The 20,131-nt window shown below is 41.5% G+C and overlaps 1 long non-coding RNA gene across 2 annotated transcripts; it reads right to left on the bottom strand.

The window, feature by feature from the left end:
* Positions 1-17,816: 17,816 nt before the first annotated feature.
* On the bottom strand, positions 17,817-19,757 carry LOC134871557 (uncharacterized). Of its 2 annotated transcripts, XR_010166709.1 has the most exons (4): positions 19,353-19,757; positions 18,810-18,975; positions 18,117-18,232; positions 17,817-17,884 (listed from the first exon to the last, which is right to left on the bottom strand). It is a non-coding gene; the product is annotated as an uncharacterized LOC134871557 (long non-coding RNA). The 2 variants fall into 2 exon arrangements; XR_010166708.1 differs by having other exon boundaries at positions 18,810-19,757.
* Between the last annotated feature and the right edge of the window lie 374 nt (positions 19,758-20,131).

The raw sequence follows: 20,131 nt of genomic DNA, 5'->3' as shown, positions 1-20,131 counted from the left end.
GTGTCCCGGGTTTCCCTCCTTTGTAAGGACTACACTGTTGCCTACATGTGGCTACCATAGAGACTGATAAAACTCCACACAGCCACACCTTGCTCATAAATACTCAGATTCCCAACATCCTCAGTGCCGGGCTGACGACTGGCTCACGTGGTCATTTCATAAAGTACAGCTCCGGAAAAAATCCACTCCAAAATGTTCTTAAATCTTTATCCCTACATGTATGGCAGCCATTCCAGTGTCTATTGAATTCCAACACAGAGAAATGTTGCCAATAGTTTATAGAATGCAATATAACTCAAAGACATATCTATCAATATTAAAACCAGATAAACTGATAATGCTGCAGTGGTCTCGGAGCTGTATATACACTGCTCAAAGTAGATCAACAAAAAGCATGTTATATAAATTGATTCTTACAATATTAATCTTAATATCTAGTTTTGGTTTATAACAGTTTATATTCTCTTTTGTAATTCCCTAAACCAACCCAGATGATGCACCATGACTCCCTGCCCTGCTGACACAAAATAGAGCTAGATAAAATATAGGATTAAGACAAAAACAAGTTCAATTAAATAAAGTGTGTATAGAATAAAACTCGGCACAAAGCACTAGCTAACTCCATCTGATACAAGGATCCAGACTGCAGTCTGGGCAAAGTGACCTAAATGTGATTCTACAAGTGGAATGGCTGGCTCACCCAGTTTGAGTCCTTTCTGTGTATGTTGTTACAGCGCCGGCTGCTGATGAGATATGGTAATGTCTCAGCTGGAGATCAAGACGGGAACAGTCAAATCATAGAACCATGGTGCTAACTGTTTCCGAAAGAATGGATGTATTTTTCCACAGAGCAACTCTAGGAGGTTTTTAAGTATGAATGTTTTTGTTTTTTGTTTTTTAGGTGCAGCCATGGTTGTTTCTGAAATTGAAACTGTTTGTATGTCCTTTTTTACTGAGTGTGAGCAGGTAATCCCACAGTTTCGATGTTTGGAACCTGCTTTTTAGTGGTGTGTTTTTATAATTGCTTTGTCAATGTCAATGCACAGGAACATATGGATGTTAACAACAAAGATAGATCCTGGTTTCAGAAGTTTGATTAAAATCATCTCGGAAAAGTAAGAGGAGAACAATGTTACTTTCATCCTTATGGAAAAACAGTACACACCTATCGTTTCTATTAAGCCCCCTGGTAGACCACCACACCAAAACTGATTATAAGCGCTGTTGGGTAATACATTGCTTGTTGCTATTATTGGTTGCCACTCCTCATTACTTTATATAATCACTTTTTTTTACGTGTCCACACTGTCCCTTTGCTGTTACGTTGTGGAAGTACCCGCTGTGGAAGGAATAAATACTGCTAGTGCTTCTTCTTCTGATTCTGACACTGAAGACCCCCTGGCTCTTATAAAACATTAACAACCTAGTACCGAAGTAATGGATTTAAAGAATTAGGATTGCCAGCCAAGAAGCTAAAAAAAAACAATTTCTCAGAAAACATTTGTCTGTTTTCAAACCATATTTCATGAGTATAAATCTAATCGGGTGTGTTTACAGCTTTTGAGAAATCCTCTCTAACTTTGGATAATTAAGTCAGTTAAGACTGATGCCTCACTGTGTGTTTTATCCCCTGAAAGTAATTTAGGTTTAGTACTGTGAATGCCCTCCAGAAGCACTGAATGGCGCCTGGGGAGTGGCTGGGGAACAATAGTCTTGCAAGTGTGGGGGAGAAAGGAGAAGAAGGGGGAAGAAGAAAAAAGAGAGAAAAAGGAGAAAGAAAGGAAGAAAAAAGAAAAAAATATTTTTTGGCTCCCAATTTCTGTTCTTTATCATTTAAAAATATTTGTATACAGTAGTATTTTTTAAAACAAAAAAAACGGATGTGTTTGATGATGCAGGATTGAATCTTAACATGAATTCATTCAAGATATTGACAAATAACGCTTGTGTTATGAAGCTCATTGTTTGTGTGCTGTGGATTTATTACAATTGTAATAAATAATAAAAATATAACCATTAAATCTAATATGAACTAAGAAGCTATTGGTGTTATAAGTATTTGTGTAAACAAAGAGAAAAACCTATAGAAATTCTAAACATAGCACTCCACAATTATCTGACAGTAACTAGGTACTTCCAAACCTTTATTTTAAATGAGTTCAACATAATAACATTTGAAACACCTCAAAGTAAAACATTGCAGTATAACAAAATAATTAAAATAATCAAAAAATAAAAATGATCATGTACTTATCACAACATATACATATCATATATATATATATATATATATATATATATATATAAATAAATATAAAATTATACATGAACTTTATAAATAATTAGTTGTCCAGATGGTAGGTTTATTCATGTCCGACAACCTTGACGAAGGGGCAGTAAACAACTCCCTTCTACCAGCTGTGTCCAATATTAGCCATCTCAAACCTCCCACACTTTTTGCACGTGTTGTGGAGTACTTTGCGGGTCGGTTTTGGGCTGGTTGGAGCATGACTAGAAGCAGGAAAAGCCCAGGAGAGGCTGGGATTCAGAGCCTGTGGAGCAGCGACCAGGAAAGGCATCTGTGAAGTCACTGGAGTAAATATAATTGAGTCCAAAAGTTAGGCAGGGAAGAGCGTCCTGCATCCTGACCTTCTACAGGTGCACCATAGAGAGCATCCTGACCTTCTACAGGTGCACCATAGAGAGCATCCTGACCTTCTACAGGTGCACCATAGAGAGCATGGCCTTCTACAGGTGCACCATAGAGAGCATGACCTTCTACAGGTGCACCATAGAGAGCATCCTGACCTTCTACAGGTCCACCATAGAGAGCATGACCTTCTACAGGTGCACCATAGAGAGCATCCTGACCTTCTACAAGTGCACCATAGAGAGCATCCTGACCTTCTACAGGTGCACCATAGAGAGCATCCTGACCTTCTACAGGTGCACCATAGAGAGCATCCTGACCTTCTACAGGTCCACCATAGAGAGCATGACCTTCTACAGGTGCACCATAAAGAGAATCCTGACGTTCTCCAGGTGCACCATAGAGAGCATCCTGACCCTCTACATGTGCACCATAGAGAGCATCCTGACATTCTACAGGTGCACCATAGAGAGCATCCTGACCTTCTACAGGTCCACCATAGAGAGTATGACCTTCTACAGGTGCACCATAAAGAGAATCCTGACCTTCTACAGGTGCACCATAGAGAGCATCCTGACCCTCAACATGTGCACTATAGAGAGCATCCTGACCTTCTACAGGTGCACCATAGAGAGCATCCTGACCCTCTACATGTGCACCATAGAGAGCATCCTGACATTCTACAGGTGCACCATAGAGAGCATCCTGACCTTCTACAGGCGCACCATAGAGAGCATCCTGACCTTCTACAGGTGCACCATAGAGAGCATCCTGACCCTCTACATGTGCACCATAGAGAGCATCCTGACCTTCTACAGGTGCACCATAGAGAGCATCCTGACCCTCTACATGTGCACCATAGAGAGCATCCTGACATTCTACAGGTGCACCATAGAGAGCATCCTGACCTTCTACAGGTGCACCATAGAGAGCATCCTGACCTTCTACAGGTGCACCATAGAGAGCATCCTGACCCTCTACATGTGCACCATAGAGAGCATCCTGACATTCTACAGGTGCACCATAGAAATCATCCTGACCCTCTACAGGTGCACCATAGAGAGCATCCTGATCTTCTACAGGTGCACTATAGAGAGCATCCTGACCTTCTACAGGTGCACCATAGAGAGCATCCTGACCTTCTACAGGTCCACCATAGAGAGCATCCTGACCGGCTGCATCACAGTCTGGTACGTGGTGAAAACTGCACAGTACATCACCAGGGCGGAGCTGCGATCCATGGAGGATCTACTCCCAGCGGCTCAGGAAGAAAGCCCACAGGATTATCAAAGACCCCCATCACCCCAGCAACAAACTGGTCATAAGACTATTAAACTCTTCAGCTCTGTCCCTTCACAAAGTCATGCCATTCATCTGTTTGCATGCCCACATATGTATCTATAATTACAATGAGCAGTTTTTTTTATTTCATTGTACAGTATTTAATTTAAAATTAACTCTCTATTTTTAGTTTATCTTATTTTGTTTGTGACGTATATATTTCATTTTTCGTGCATTACATTTGTTTTGCAACATTCTCTTCCACTATCTTATTTCTACTCTGTTTTTCTTCACTATTCTTATTATTTTTTATTTGCTATTTTGTTTTTATATATATACAGTATTATGTTGTATTGTTGGAGAAGCATGGGATTGTGATTGCCATACCAAAGCTCTCTACATCTCTTTATTGTAACTTCCTTATTTATGCTTTATGTTTGACGATCCACAAGTCACATGATAGGTTTGAAGTCAAAGCGCCTTACATTTGTAAACCATGAAACATTCTCAAAGGAATCCAAACCTTTAAAACTATGCTCTCTACAGCCATTCAGAAGCAATTTATTTACATTACAAGAATGTAAGGCAAGATAATGGTGATGGAAAACCTCCTTTCCACAACATGAGAAATCACATGAGGACCAACAATCTTCATTCACAAAATAGTTTACCAATGATTCCTTATGAGACCTGGGCATTATACAATGAGAATGATGCAGAAAAGAAAAACAAATAATAACATAAGTAGACGTACGTATGTTAAATTACAAGTCATGTACATTATAAGTTAAAAATATGTTTAGATGCTGAGGAGACTGAGGTCTTTTGGGGTGCAGGGGGCCCTCCTGCAGAGCTTCAATAACTGTGTGTGTGTGGCATCTCGGCTGCTGACAGGAAGAGACTGAACAGACTGGTTAAAAAGGCCAGCTCTGTCCTGGGGAGTCTTCTGGACAATGTGGAGATGGTTGGAGACAGGAGAATGGCAGCCACTAGTCCTCCCTGCTGGAAAATGTGTCCCACCCCCTCCAGGACACCCTGTTGCACTGTGCAGCTCCTTCAGTGACAGGCTGCTGCACCCTTGGGGTCTCACATGGGGTCTGTAGCGGTCAGAGTGTACTACCACCACAGCCCCTTGTAGACCCCCCACACACAACAACAAAGACTCAAACACCCCTGCTGTGCAGTACCACTTATGTGCGATATATATATATATAGTATACCGAAAATAACTGTGCAATATATACTTTTACCTTTAATACTTTAAACTGGCTGCTATATTTTCAAAACTGTTACTGGTGTTTTGTAAATTGTGTAATTTCTACTTGTATCTTTAATATTTGTATGTTGTTTCTGAATTAATTGTAATCTTTGGCTCTTTACTTTGCTGTAACAACTGTCAATTTCCCCTCTGTGGGAAAAATAAAGGTGTTCTGATTCTGATAGATAACATAATATATACACTTGCAACAACCAAAGCCTCAGATTGAAAATATCCCAATTTGGGAGAACACAACATATGGCTGTTTCCTATCACCATACACAACATTTTGTGGGAGATGAATGCATACCAATAAACCATTCTGTGCCAAATGCTACTATGTACTACAGCACATTGCAATAAAAAGGGACAGCATAGTCTGGATAATTCTACATATTAGTTTGAGTGACAGTGTCACCCTCCTCCTTAAATATTAAAATCTATCTTCGGTTTAATGCTGCTCATTATTGCAAATCGCTAGGTCAGCTACATAATATGAGGGCCTTAGTGGTCTCACCTGTTAGAGTGGTAGGAAGGCAGAACAGCCATTATGTCTTTTCTCTTGTGGTGACTTTCGTTATTTTTTTGTTAAAGGCTGATTGTATTGTAATCTGTTGTGCACCTTTTAATTTGCAGATTTAAACTAACCACCTGTTAATAAGAGTCATTGCAGGAAAATTGCTTTCTGCAGTCTTCCCTGCTATCACACAGAAAAAGAAGCTGCCTGTCAGTTTAAAGCACTCCTGAGAGTAACCATCCTCTTTCCATTCCTCCTCATCCTCATTTTCACTGTCAGACTCGTCATAAAAGGCGATGGTTGCCTGAATTGGGAAGTTCTTCAGCAAAGCCTCTCTGTCGCTGTACAGATAGTCAAATGGCATGGATTTGGGCCAGAAGAGCCTGTTTGAGAGCAAAAGAACAAGCTTCTGTTAACAATCAGGTCATTACCACAGACATATAAATATCAAATGCAATAGTCTCATATAGTCACCAGTACTGGTAATAATTTAGCAGTAGTATTTCAGAAGGGTTTCTTCCTCAAAGTACAAGGGTGAAATAAATAAAAAAATCCAGCAGTAAACAAAGCTAGGCTGATGAACTTATAAAACAAACATAACAGATGTTAAGTGCTTTAAAAAATATATAAGCGTCATATCTTTCGTGGCTAGGACACAGCCACGTTGCAGTGCTCCTGTGATGTAACATGATTGGGTTGGTCAGCAGGGTTCAATAGAAACAATGGAATAGACAGAGACACAGGAGCTACAGAAGATAACTTGTTTGCTCCTGGATGTAAAAAGTATTTTAAATGTTTAAAGCCGAGGGCCAAAACAGTCTACTTCCATAAATTGTTTCTAGAACGTGCAACAGTACTGCAGTGCTCTCCACATTCCCCTGTCCTTTACCTGTTACATTCAGATAACTCAGTAAAATATATTATAATATCATAATATAAAATGGGGCAGCAGTAGCTCAGTCAGTAGGAACTTGGCTTGGGAACCGAGGGCAAGCATCATGTTTTATAAAGCTGTTATTGAAACTATTATTTTTCCCATATCAACTGCCAGAATAACGACATTTAGGTCCAGTAGAACATTTTTATTAAATCATGACAAATATACCAAATCTACGAATATTTTCAAGACAAATTGTTTGACTATCGAGCCAGTCCAGTTGCTGTATGCTGTAACGTCCATCCAGCATGTTGGCCATTTAGCTAAATAAAAATTCTGAAAAGAAATGGGTCATCTGTCTTTTTGTCAGGGCCAAAAGATTCACTCTTTAATGCTTGACATATGCTATGTCCATATGTAAGAGCTGAGACAGTAAAAACACAGAGGGTAATGACCTGATGGGATGCTGGGAGGCCTGAGGTTTTCCATCTGACAACAAGCAGCCTGACCCTGTCTGTTTGGATTATGGCTGTGGGAGCAGACACAATTCACTAAAAGAAATGTTTTTTGGAAGAAGTGAGTATAATTTGACTTTTAAACAAAAATGTATCCAATGATACAGTAAAAGCAATGTGACAATGTAAAAGGGCTCACTGGTAATTGGCAGCCCGCCATTCAATGAGCCCCCTGGTTTCCTCAGATGTCCCTTGATTAATGATTAATTGATAAATACGTTAAAACACTGCTCAGTATGTATAGACAAAATAATAGCGGTACGAAAATTAAAAATATCTTACAATTGTGCGCCTGCTGTTCGTCTGCCATTGTACTTTTTATTCTGTGTGATAGTGGGGAAAGACGGGTCTGTTAGCCGGTCTGTGAGCGTGACTGGCCGGCTGGCAACCCAGCTACCTCCGCAAGCGTTTGTGGAGCTTCTCAACTCCGAAAACGTTTGAGCAGATTTTGAATTCGCCATTGATTTTCGTAAAACTGCTAATATTTGAAATCTAAACCCTTGATTTCTCGCCTCAAAGTGAATTTGTAGTGATGAAATAGCATACGAAAATAGTAAAAACGTACAGTTGTTCAATGGCGTCGAGTAATTTTCCGCTCCTCGCTTGAATGCCGAAATGAATGGTGGGATATATTCGCTGCCGAGTTAACACAAGTTAGCATCCGATGCATCCTTGGTAAAATGGGCGTGTCGAGAACATTTCCGGGAATGCATCCGGGAACTTTATCCTTTCTTGGTGAAAGCGAACTTGGGTTTGGGACAGTACTTGGGCAGCAAGAGATGACGTTTCACAAGAACACGAGCACATGAGTACAGACAAAGCCCGTCTACGGAAAGCCCCTTCACTCTCTATTCACCCCCATTGTACCGAATTTGGCTGCAGTTCACCTAGGGGGCGATCGCGGGCGAGTGCAGAATACATGGACCCCTATGGAGCTAGGCGGCTAACTACATCATTCTCCTAGCATATCGTCTACAAAATCCAAAATACTACTGTGGTTTCCGAGAGGTCGACAGGGATTTTTCGTCAAAAGTGGAATAATCTGGGGGTCATAGCCTTTTGTTTTCTTACAGGTTGGGCAGTTGCGACCCAGGTTCTGCTAGCATCTGGCTAATGAAAGCCGATTGGTCAATGAAGAACTCACGACTGGTTACGACCGAAGAATACGCTTTGTGGTACCTGTCCACAGAACATCAACAACGCTCTTAAGGTGCCAACCGCCGTTAAAAGAGAAGAAGAAGAAAGCTCTTAAGGAGGACTCTGAAAGGACATTACAATCGAACTTTTTTATTTGATTATGGTCAACTTTGGATGTACTGATCCTACCACACACATACATTGTATTGTAAAAATAAATTTGAAAGTTAACTGATTACGAGCATGTGTTTGTTTTCTTACCTTGAGCGTATGTTCGATATTGCTATATTGCTACCTTAAGGATAAATCCCGCTTTCTAGAACATTAAACATTAAACATTCCGTAAAAAAATCATCACTGTGAAGTGCTGCTGCTGGGCTCCACACTGCATGATCACAGTTACGCGTCTCCACAGGAGCACCCATTTCTGGAAGCCAAACGCTTCACTCCCAACGCGAATTTGATGAGGCCTTCAACCAGGTTCTTTAATGCGGTGAGGGATCTGGAGGAGGCATTTGGAAGAAACATCAATACATAGGCGCCGATTTATGTTTCTGCCGGTGGGTGCTCTAAAAAGTTTAAAGCCCGACCCTCGACAATCTCCGTGTGTGCGGTTAAATCTCCGTGGGTGCTCGGCAATCTCCGTGGGTGCTCGGGCCCCGAAGCACCCACGGTATCGGCGCCTATGCATCAATACCTTCTGGCCAAAGAGTGGGGTACGACAGAACCTTGAGAAGACACTGGAGGGAACAGAGGCCTTCAAAGAGTTCCACAGAGACCACCCGGAACATGCCCTTTTAATCGAGGAAATCTCGATTAAAAAATGTACAATGTGTAGGCTGGGGGCAGAGATCCGGATAAGAAACAGGGGCCTCTCTGCCATCAACGAGAAAAAGGTGGCAGAAAAAAAAGTATCTACATTTACAAGTTAATTAATACAGTATAAATAAATGAATGCAGGCTTGTTTTTGACTAGTCTGCAACAAACCATATCAACCTTTCTGTGTCTTTTCTCTTGAAGGTTTTTTTGTTTTAACTGCTTTGATAACAGTAGCTCGTCATGTCTATGACTGGTGTAAGTTACACAGAACTATGAGCATGTACATGAATGATATGTGAATGTGACAGAGATAAAATGATAAGGTCACATGGCGCCGGGAGCACGAAGATCTATGCATCTCGTCAAATATCGTTTAGCTTTAGCCTAGCTCCCATTTCTGATCTCACTTACAACTTTGGATGGATGACCCACGGAGCCAAATCAGCTGCGATCGTATGCAGCTGTTGCTGCGAGGGAAAGGAAAGGGAAGGAGAGACACAAGGTGCTGTAAAGCAATTTATCACGCATGACGTCATCCGATTTACAAAAACCTAATTTTAGTCAAAATCAAGCGAATATAAAATACTAGCTATGTGTCGTTTGTGAGGATTATCCATTCCATGTTTAAAAAACTATAGCAGTGATTTAAAAAAAAATTATATCCAAAGAAATGTAGGAATCTATGGGTGGGGCTCCATAGGACCACATTCATTCTGCACTGGCCCACCAGCGCCCCCCAGGTGCAGTACCATACCGGAACGGTTTTGAGAGTGAACGTTCTCGTCAATATTAAAAGTTCTCTGGTACAGACAAGAACGCATATTGAGAAAGGCCCTTTAAAGGAAAACCAAAGACAGGAAGTAAAACTACACATGACACAACGGAGGGAAAACATTTCAAAATAAAACAGAAAACAGACACAAAACAAGGATCATGACAGAAGGAGGCCACGGCGAGGGAATTACGGAGGTCGGAGACATGAGCGTAGATCACGGCAAGGTAACTCCGGAGGCCGGAGACAGGGGCAGAGACATGGGCGGAGGTAGGGGCGTAGACCGTGGCGAGGGGACTCTGGAGGACAGCCTGGGAGGCGGCAAGACCGCTGCCAGTGGCGATTCTAGAGTCTGTTGGGGCCCCAAGCAAAAATTCCCAGGGGGCCCTTCCGACCGGTGTCTTTTACAAATGCTGCTTACGGGCCTTGGCTTGTGCAAATGCTGACACTATGTCCTCCAGATCCACAGACCTTCGCACACTGTGCTCTATTGAAATAAGAGCCAGTCCTGAAAGTCTCTCTTGTGACATGGTTGGCCTGAGATAGGTTTTGATTCGTTTTAAAGCTGAGAAACTTCTCTCTCCAGAGGCAACAGTGACTGGAAGAGTTAATAGCAGACGGAAGGCAATGCTGAGATTTCAAAAAAGATCGGGAAGCTGTTCCTTTATGTAATCAAGCATCTATCTTGGGGAGGAAGATCCATGATCAGGAAAGGCATAGACAGCAGCCCTGATCTCCAGAACCAAATCCTCAGAATCAATGTCATGTAGTGTGTTTTCCAGTTTCTTGCAGCTGTCTTCAAGTTTGCCACCCTGAATATTTTTTGACATATTTTCTTTGGAGAGGATAAAACCATAAAGGGCATAAACATCCTCCATTTTTGAAAATCTTTCCTCCAAACGAGTGAGGGCTGTGTCCACTAGGGGCAGAAAAAACTCTCTGTTAAAGTGCTCATCTGGAGTGGACTGCGTTTCTTCTCTGCCCTCATACAGGAACTGCCTGGTTGTTTTCCGCTTTCTTTTTTCAGGAAACTTCATATCAATCTCTAGGTTTTCTGCTATCTCTCTAGCATCAGTCTGAGAGGCAGCAAGTCCATTGCCCCTGAAATTCTCCAGATACATTCTCACTGTGCTAGTTTCTCTTTTAAGTGTTTCAAGAGAAACAGTGGGACTCTGGAGAATCTTGCTGACGTGGTTGATCTGATACAATATGTTGTACCAGATTACAGTGCACATTACAAAGCTCCATGTCAGGAGTTCATCCTTAATGCTGGTTGCGTTGGACAATGTCTCTGAGTCCTTCTTCTGCACTGAAAGTTTTTGGAGAGCAGACAAAGCTTGTATGATCTCCGGCAGGTGGTAACGCACCACTTTCACACTGTCAATCCTGGCCTCCCATCTGGTCACTGACAAAGATTTTACTGTTAACTGTTTGACATGTTCCTGTAAAACTGCCCAGCGTTGCACAGAGGAGCTAAAAAGATTATACAGTCTCTGGAGAACACCAAAAAAGGAGATGGAGACTACTGAAGATTTTGCAGCATCTGCTACAACCAGATTAAGAGTGTGACTACTGCATGGGACACACAGTGCCTTCTCATTCATTTGCAATATTCTTGCTTGAACCCCTTGTTTATGTCCCATCATGTTGCTCCCATTATCGTAGGATTGTCCACGGCAATCTGCAATGCTCAAGCTGAACTGGTCCAGCTTCTCCAGGAATGTGTCACACAGACCTTTTGCCAGTGGTGTCTTGAACATCAACAAATCCTACGAAATGTTCAGAGATAGATGCGCCAACTGATGGCTCGAAGTTCACCACTCTCAAGACAGCTCGGTGTGGCTAATGTCAGGAGTACAGTCCATTATGACAGAAAAGTACTTTGCTTTTTTCACCTTTTTGACTATCTCATGAATTACTTTGTCTCCAATTAGTGCTATGATTTCATTTTGGATTTGACTGCTGAGGTAGTGCACCTTTGTTTCCTTGTTTTGGATCCTCCTCAAATGTTCATTCATGATTGGATCAAATTGTGCCATTAATTCCACCTGTGACAAGAAATTACCATTATGTGGGTCATATAGCACATTTGTATGCCCTCTCAAAGCGAGGTTCCTTTCAGCTAGGTGGCATATTATGGCAATCACTCTGCGTATGACACCTCTCCAGTGTTGCATCTCAAGATGCATCAAATCGTTGTTGATCTGATCAATGGCTGTTTTAGTTTTGAGCCTCATCTGGAGTTCATGCCAAGTTGTCATACAGGTAATGTGTGTTTTGGAATATTCATGTTCCTTTAGATGTCCAGCCAGATTCCTCCAATTTCTGAAACCTCCTTTTATAAGTGCATTGTCCTGTTTACCAAAAACTTTGCACGCAAAACAGAAGACAGAGTCTGTGCTAACTGAATAAAGAAGCCATGTTCGCTGTATCTTTTCCCCATTTCTCATTACCATTTCGTAGTTTTCCTTTGTGAATCTACGTGGATTTTTCTCAGAATTCTGTGGGAAAACCACATCTTTGATCTGCTTAGGCCTATTTGTGACTAATGCACACACTTCAGTATGGCTTAGAACACTTGACCATTCTGCAGGGTCTTCTGATGTGGTCAAAGCTGTTGTAGAAGCAGGTGACGTGTCATGATGAGGGGTAGGAGTTGCAGTCCTGCTGGAGGTGGACGTTGCCGGAACTGAATGACAAAAACAAAACAAGGTATACATTGTCATAAAGAATCTTTACAGGGCATGGTATATGTTATCAACTAAAGTAAAATGTATTGATTTATTAAACTCACAGTCATCTGTATCATAACCTGGGATGGGCACTCGATGTGCCTCTGGTGTCTCTTCCTGCTCATGACAACCACCAGGCGGAGTGTCCACTATCCCACTGGAGGTAGATGTTGCTAGAACTGATATGACAAAAAACAACAGGGTATATATTATCTTAAAGAATCTTTTCAGAGCATGTCACATGTTATCAATTGAAGTCAAATGTATTGAACTCACAGTCATCAGCATCATATCTTGGGATGGGCGCTCGATGTGCCTGTGGTGTCTCTTCCTGCTCATGACAACCACCAGGCGGAGTGTCCACTATCCCACTGGAGGTAGATGTTGCTGGAACTGATGTGACAAAAAACTAAATTGTGTAGTTCTATATTGTCATAAATAATCTTTACAATTAACAATTAAACAGTTACAGTCAACAGTTAACAATTAAAGTGGAACACTGGACTTACGGTTTTCATCGTCAGCATTTGGTAGGGGCACTTTATCTGTTTTTTTTGTGGTCATAAATTTAAGTAAAGATCCTGAGGAGAGATATGAAAGAGATTTGTAATTGTTCTCCTTGGGCATAGCTTTCATTATTCATTGCTATCATAGCATTCATAGTAGCTAGCTTAACACTAGCTGCTAGTCTGTCTCCCTGTTAGTTCAACAATAAATAACACTAGTCAGTAGTTCAATAACAGTAGTCATTTACTGTTGATGTTATGCTTAGATCATTATCTGCTCCACTTACCACTGTCTTTCTTTCTTTTTTCTTCATCATCTTTTTTTTTTTCTTCTTCTCACAACCAGATGGATAGCTCCTCTTCATTTTCCTCCAGCTTAGTTTCCAATTTAATGAACGATGGCATCACACGGGTTAACGTGAAGTGGGATAACCGACCTAGAGAAGTCACCCATTCACTTATGTTCATTTTCGAAACCGGGCGGGAAGTTGGGTTTCTGACTCGGCAAAGCCAATGTCAATCAACATTCCATCCAATCGGAATATGTATACGAAAAGACTCCCTTTATTTACGTGACGTTGCCTAGCAACGCTGCGCATGTGCAGTTGGAGAGTAGCACGTTTAAGTTCGCAGCCAAATAGTAATTAACGTAGTTTGTTACTATACAAGTTAAGCGTCTGTAACATCAGTGTTAAATGCGTATGTGCCGGTTGGTGTGCGTACCTTATGAAAGTAAGTGTTTATCGCCGTCGGCGATACGATGTTGGAATGAATGGTATGTGAGAGAAATGGAATGGAAGGAGGTTGTTTTGGTGCGATTGTGAAGAAGGATGGATGCAATGTGTGTCTGCTTGATTACGCATGCAAGATACGCCGTAAAACTCAGGAGGAACAGTGCCCATTATGAGGGGAGGAAAAATAATGTCTGGGGCATTTTGTAAGGACCACAAGAAGGGACCTAACTATGCTTCATAGCCACATGCGGAAAGAAACTTTTGAGGAAGACTTTATAAATGGAAGCTCCTTATTATCAATGGAAGAAGACATTCTGGTCTGTAATTTTGGAAAATGATGATGGAATGTTTATTTTGTTGTGGTTTTGAAAGGAAAATTGGGTACTCATTCTGAACAAAGAAAAAGACATTGTTTATTTCCGTAAAGATGTTTTGTTTTATTTTGTTGATTTTTGATTATGTTTTGTTTATTCCTTAATTTGTATGACAAGTTTGTTTTTTTGGTGGAGGATGAGTTATTATTTGTTATTGGAAATGTCTGAGAAGAATGAAAGGAACCATGCGGGAAATGAAAATACATATTGATATAAAAGATTGTGGAAAATAAAAAATGAAAGTAAAATTAAACAAAAAATTGTAAAAAATGTAAATAAAATGTAAATATGTAGCCTACTTTTTTTTAAAAGATTTTTTTTTTTAAATGAGTAACGATCATGTCTGAGATTTATATTTTCAGATTTACGGGTTCGAATCCCGTCGGTGGAGTTCGAATATTGTATATATATTTTCTATTTCTTGGCCAGCAGATTGTGTGTTGTTGTCTGTAGGTGATCTCCACATGCGCATTGAACATGAAGTGATGCTTACGTTTTTTGCCAAAGTTTTTTTTAATATTGTCTGGTCACACTTCAGATACACAAAGTAAATGCTGGGCATACACTGTGCGCTTATTATGGCCCGGATTGACACATTTACAACACCGTAAGCGGGAACCCTATTTTGGAACAACGGCACAAGAGTTTTGCACCTCATTAGTGCTGTGAATCGGTGATCAACCTGGGTACGTCCATTAGCCCTTTTCTCGAGACCAAGATTCATTATTGGATGAAACATGCAAACATAGCTTTGAAGATCTTCTGGTTCGCTTGAAAATCGTGAAGTCGCACAAGTTGAGGATTTCAACCGATTGCTCTGCGTCACACTAATGGCGAAACATAGGTTACGGGGAAATGACAACACCAAAAGTGAGATGAATAAATGTGGCAGCACAACCTAGTTAATGAGGGCAAGCAGAGGGTAGAGCTGTTAAGACTAGTTGGAGGCACACCCTGCGTTGAGTTGGCATCACGCAACACGAGCAGTAACATGTCAGGATAAGTTTGGAGGCAAATATGCGCCACAACCCAATTGCAGCTGACCTAGTAGTTGGTCGACAGCAATAAGCAATGGTGAGCTAATACAGCGTACAATAACTCTTTGGATTATTGGGATGCGGGTGGTGTGTGTGTGTGAGTACCAATCTTTTATAGGATTATATGACCCGAAAGTGCGAGATTGATGAGGCAGAAGTAAAATTGAGAATACGTCTATGAGGAATTTCATAGAGTGTAAATTGTACATTTAGATCATTCAGACAAATACAAGCAATAATTAAAAAGAGTGGCTGACCCGGACGCATGATTGAGTGAATTTCAAAATCAAAGATTGCGCATGAGGCTAAAAAACACTGACCCCCACTACAAACAGCAGTGGATAAAGCTGAGCATATGACTTTTTGTGGGTGGGTCCACATGTCGGACAGACTACAGAGTGCATCCTGAGGTGTTTTAAATAATCGTAAATCCGTACTCTGTAGTTGTATAGCATACAGACATTTGATACAACCAAGTGCTTCGAAAGAAAGATGATACGAAAAAAGTAGGCTTAGAAAACGTCTGTGAAGACATCCTTTCATCCGGTCATTATTTCGCTAGTGCAATTGTTAAGCGTATGTAAAACTAATGAAGATAGATTTCAGTTCAATTTGTTATTAATGACAATGGGTACTACATTTAGTAAGACTTTACCTTTATCCAAAAGGCTTCCCAGATCTGATTGTGGGTTGTAAACTGGTGCTCTCGGTCGTGGTGGCTCTGTGCTGCTAATCCGGCTCCTCATTCATTGGAACAAATACTTGCATTTCCCATGGCAGTGCTATGTCTAAATTAAGTTACTCCTGCTCACATTGTCTAGGTTTAGTGGTAATACAATGAGAAATTGGTATTTGACCTAAACAACACTGTTAAGATCTTAACTTGTGTGTAATCACTTTCCCTGTCTGCTTTCTGCACTGTTTCCTTCAGCCTGGGTCGGAGGACACAAGTATTACAGAGGAGGGAGAGGAAGACCAAACCACAGTTGACATTGACGCAGATGTCGAAGATGTCACTTTGAACATCAGTAGTCCACTGTCAGAGCCCACGGAAAACCCCAGTCCACCAGTCAAAGTGTCAAGTGGTCAGTCTAGCAAAAGACCTCGAGTCCAGAAATCCAACTCAAAATTTGATGAGCACAACCTTGAAATGGCCAAATTGTCCGTGCTTCAGCAGGTCCAGAAAACCTTATCTGGCTCCGATGCTGATTCAGAGGAACGGTTTGGCCAACAAGTAGCATCAGAGCTAAGAAACCTTACCAATCCCGCTGTACAAATAAGGGTAAGGAGGAACATTATGAACTTAATTTATGATGCTCAGGAGACAGCGATCAGCCAGCAGGGCAGCGTTCCTGGAAATCTGTATGGCAGCCAAGCACAATTTCCAGGTACACAGGTTAGGCCACCTTTATACCCCATGCTGCACCCCTATCAGGTCCAGTCAGCCCCCCAAAGCCACCAGGCCACAACCCAGCCAATGTCATTTTTGTCAATGCTGAACACTAGTCAAGACTAGTCCAACAATAACACCCTTCCTGTGTTCTTTCACTAAATTTACATGTTCTTTATAAGTCACTAATGTGAGTTACCAACTACCTCAATGTTGTTCTTTGTGTTACTGGAAATATTTTTGGATTTATTTATAATTGTTAATGAAGAAAATCATTTTGTTTATTTTCCCCACAGAGGTAGATTTATTTTTGTAATAATGAAGGGATGTGTTTAATGTTTCTGTACATAGTTTTTATACATGTTCAATAAACAAAGAGTAATGTTTCTTCAAATACAGAAGTGAACTGTCATTTTATAATAACACAAAAATAATGACTTGGTAACTTTTCTCAGACAATTTGGTTGTCTCATCTCCTACACCATGCCTTCTTGCCAAGACACACTCCCTGCAGGTGTCTGAAAGTAGCTGCAAAGGAGGTCCCGCTGCATTTTCGCTTCCACTGAAGGGTTTCTTGCTCGTCCCATCGCAACTGACTGAAGACCTCCCTCCCGTCTCCATGCTCCTTCAATGAGCCTGTGGTTGGCATCTTCTGTGTCTACATACCCAGGTGGTACATAGGCATCTGATCTGCGTTGCCGCAGGAAATTGTGAAGACACATGCAGGCAAAGACAATCTTCACAACCTTGTCAGGTTCCAGGCAGATTGTGGTTCTGAAAACTCTGAAGCGGTTTGACAGAATTCCGAATGCATTTTCTACCACACGTCGTGCTCTGGACAGGCGGTAGTTGTAGATGCGTTGGTTGGTGTTGAGGTTTCTGTGGGGGAATGGCTTCATGAGGTCAGGGCGGAGAGGATAAGCCTCATCACCAACCAGCACATATGGCATCACAGCGTCAGTGCCTGGCAGGGTTTCCACAGGGGGGAAGTTCAGGGTGCCTTTATCCATCGCCTCCCTCAGGTCCGAATGCGCAAACACTCCTGCGTCTGACACCCTTCCCTGTGTCCCTGCGGACGCGTAGACGAACTTGTAATTAGCATCCACTACAGCCATGAGAATGATGGAAAATCGTGACTTGTAGTTGTAGAACAGGCTTCCGCTCTTGGCAGGGGGTTGGATGAAAATGTGTTTGCCATCTATAGCCCCCAAGCATTGGGGGAAACTGCCACTTATGGTAAAAGTCGCTGGCAATGGCCTTCCATTCGGCATCAGTTGATGGTGTCTGAAGGAAGTACAAAGTAATACATGACATTAATCTGGTGAAATAATGTTTTCAAAAACACTTTGAGTTCTTTTTTTTTTAAATTTCACCTTTCATAAAGACAGTATAAATACACAAAGGACTCAGCTGATTTAGGTGAGAAATCATTGTGCAAGTCAACCTTTCAATAGTCTGACCATGGGTAATGTGATGTTCTGTATGATTTTAGATTATTATTCCCAGTTAAATTTACCTTCAAGTAATCTTCACGCAACACAGAGGTAAGGGCTGTGCATGTTTCCATGACGATCCTGCTCAGTGTGGTGCTTCCAATCCTATACTGGAAACTCAACGAGTTGAAGGTCTCGCCTATCAAAATGGAGAAAATGTCTATAGTGTTGTGTGGATTTAAATGTTAAAGGTGGACAATGAGATCTTGCCTGGTTTTTAGTAAATTTTCATTTTTGTCTAAAATCGTAAGCATCTCCCTATGATCAGCTTGCTGCCTGCTCCCAGAATACATTGTGAAAAAGTCCGGTCTTGGGAGACAACATGGGCAATGAGCAAAGTTGGGGGACAATAAGTAAAGTTAATTTAGTAGTGTGAAATTGAAAGTAACATTTTGTTTGGTGTTTACGTGGAATATCAACAGAAGTGACATCATGCAGGATCTCATAGTCCACCTTTTAATGTAAGGGAAGATGAACATCGACAGATTTTAGTATGGATTGAGAATAGAATCTAGTAGGTGGTAATAGTACCTACATGGATAGAAAGAGGTGTAGTTGGAGGTGCCAGCATAACTGATGTAGAAAGGTGAAAGTTGTATGATGTAGTGTGGTTGTATGCAGTTGCATGTGTGAACTTGATTTTTAATATGACAGATAGATGACCTTGCCTCACTTTCAACCTTTGAGTAATAGGGAGCATATGTCAACACACTTGCCTGTTGCCAAAAATCTAAGGGTAACAGAAAGCCTCTCCTTAGGGCTGATGGCCTTCCTGAGGTGAGTATCCTGCTTCACAATGTGAGGAGTAACCCTCTCCAGAAGAAAATAGAACTCCTCTACAGAAATTCTGAGGAGGTCCCGAAAACCCCTCATATCATTAACCTATAAAACAGAACACAGGCGCATTATAGATGTTAGATGTCGTTGTTAATTTAAGAGTCTGATCAAAACATTTAAATGTTGTATAATAAGACAAACTGTCAAAGTAAAACTGATGCCTCCATCACATCAATAAGATTGTTTGCATAGTTCCTCCCCCTAGACAGCTGCAGTCATTGGATAGACCATCACATTTCAACTGTATTGTATCTACTGTAGGCTACCCTAGGCTACTACAAACACAGAACAGTAGAAAGTCAGTTAAAGTTGACAGAACTATAACAAGTAGTCTACTTATGGATTTATTGACTGACCACGTTGGTGTACACGAGCTGAAAGGGTCTGATAGGCCTAATGTGCTATTATAACAATTTACTTACCTCCAGCTCTCGTTGAAGAATTGACAGGCCATACTGCCCACGTCTACCAAGCCATTTCCTCGTCCATACACGTCGCCGTCGTCTCTTTTTTTTGCTGTCTGCACACAGAATGGCACAAATTGCCAGAGCAACGCGCTTTTCTTTGGTGAGTAGCATCATCTCAGGAAAGCATCTGTGAGAATCCAAGCATCTCCCACTTCCGGCTTCTTCTTCTTGCAATTCCGGTCAGTCCGACCGAGTCCGACGTGTCGTGTAGTGTGAGCAGCCAGATCGCATCAGACCATCGGATCGTACAGTGTGAGAACGGGAATCGTGAGCTGCGACGTTTTAACCCTTGCGATTCACTCGTACAGTATGAGCAGCAGCTGAATACCGCGATTCCAAAAATCGCACAGTGTATGCCCAGCATAAGGTGAAAATGACGAACCTGGCAACCCCATATGATTTGGCTCGTACCGCGTCATATGACGCTCAAGGAGTCTGGAAAACGTAAACAAACGCCACCAGTTAAACCGGAATCCAGTTAAAGTGGAACAACGGCACAAAGGACAATACTCTGATGTCATCACCCTGGCACATTAGTCATGTGAATCGGTGATCGAACCTGTGTATCTGTCCCATGTTAGCCCCATTTTGCTGCTGTAATGTGACCAAGGGATTCATTTTTGTGAATGACAGTCGCTCTTTCGCAATACAGTAGGCCGTTCTGAACGATGCTTCTGTTTCTTGAAAATCGCGTGAAGTGGCATCAACTACTGCAGTGATTTTCAACCAGTGTG

The sequence above is a fragment of the Eleginops maclovinus genome, chromosome 11 (assembly GCF_036324505.1).
Source record: "Eleginops maclovinus isolate JMC-PN-2008 ecotype Puerto Natales chromosome 11, JC_Emac_rtc_rv5, whole genome shotgun sequence".
Lineage (NCBI taxonomy): Eukaryota > Metazoa > Chordata > Actinopteri > Perciformes > Eleginopidae > Eleginops > Eleginops maclovinus.
This window is presented reverse-complemented; position numbering and strand designations above follow the sequence as displayed.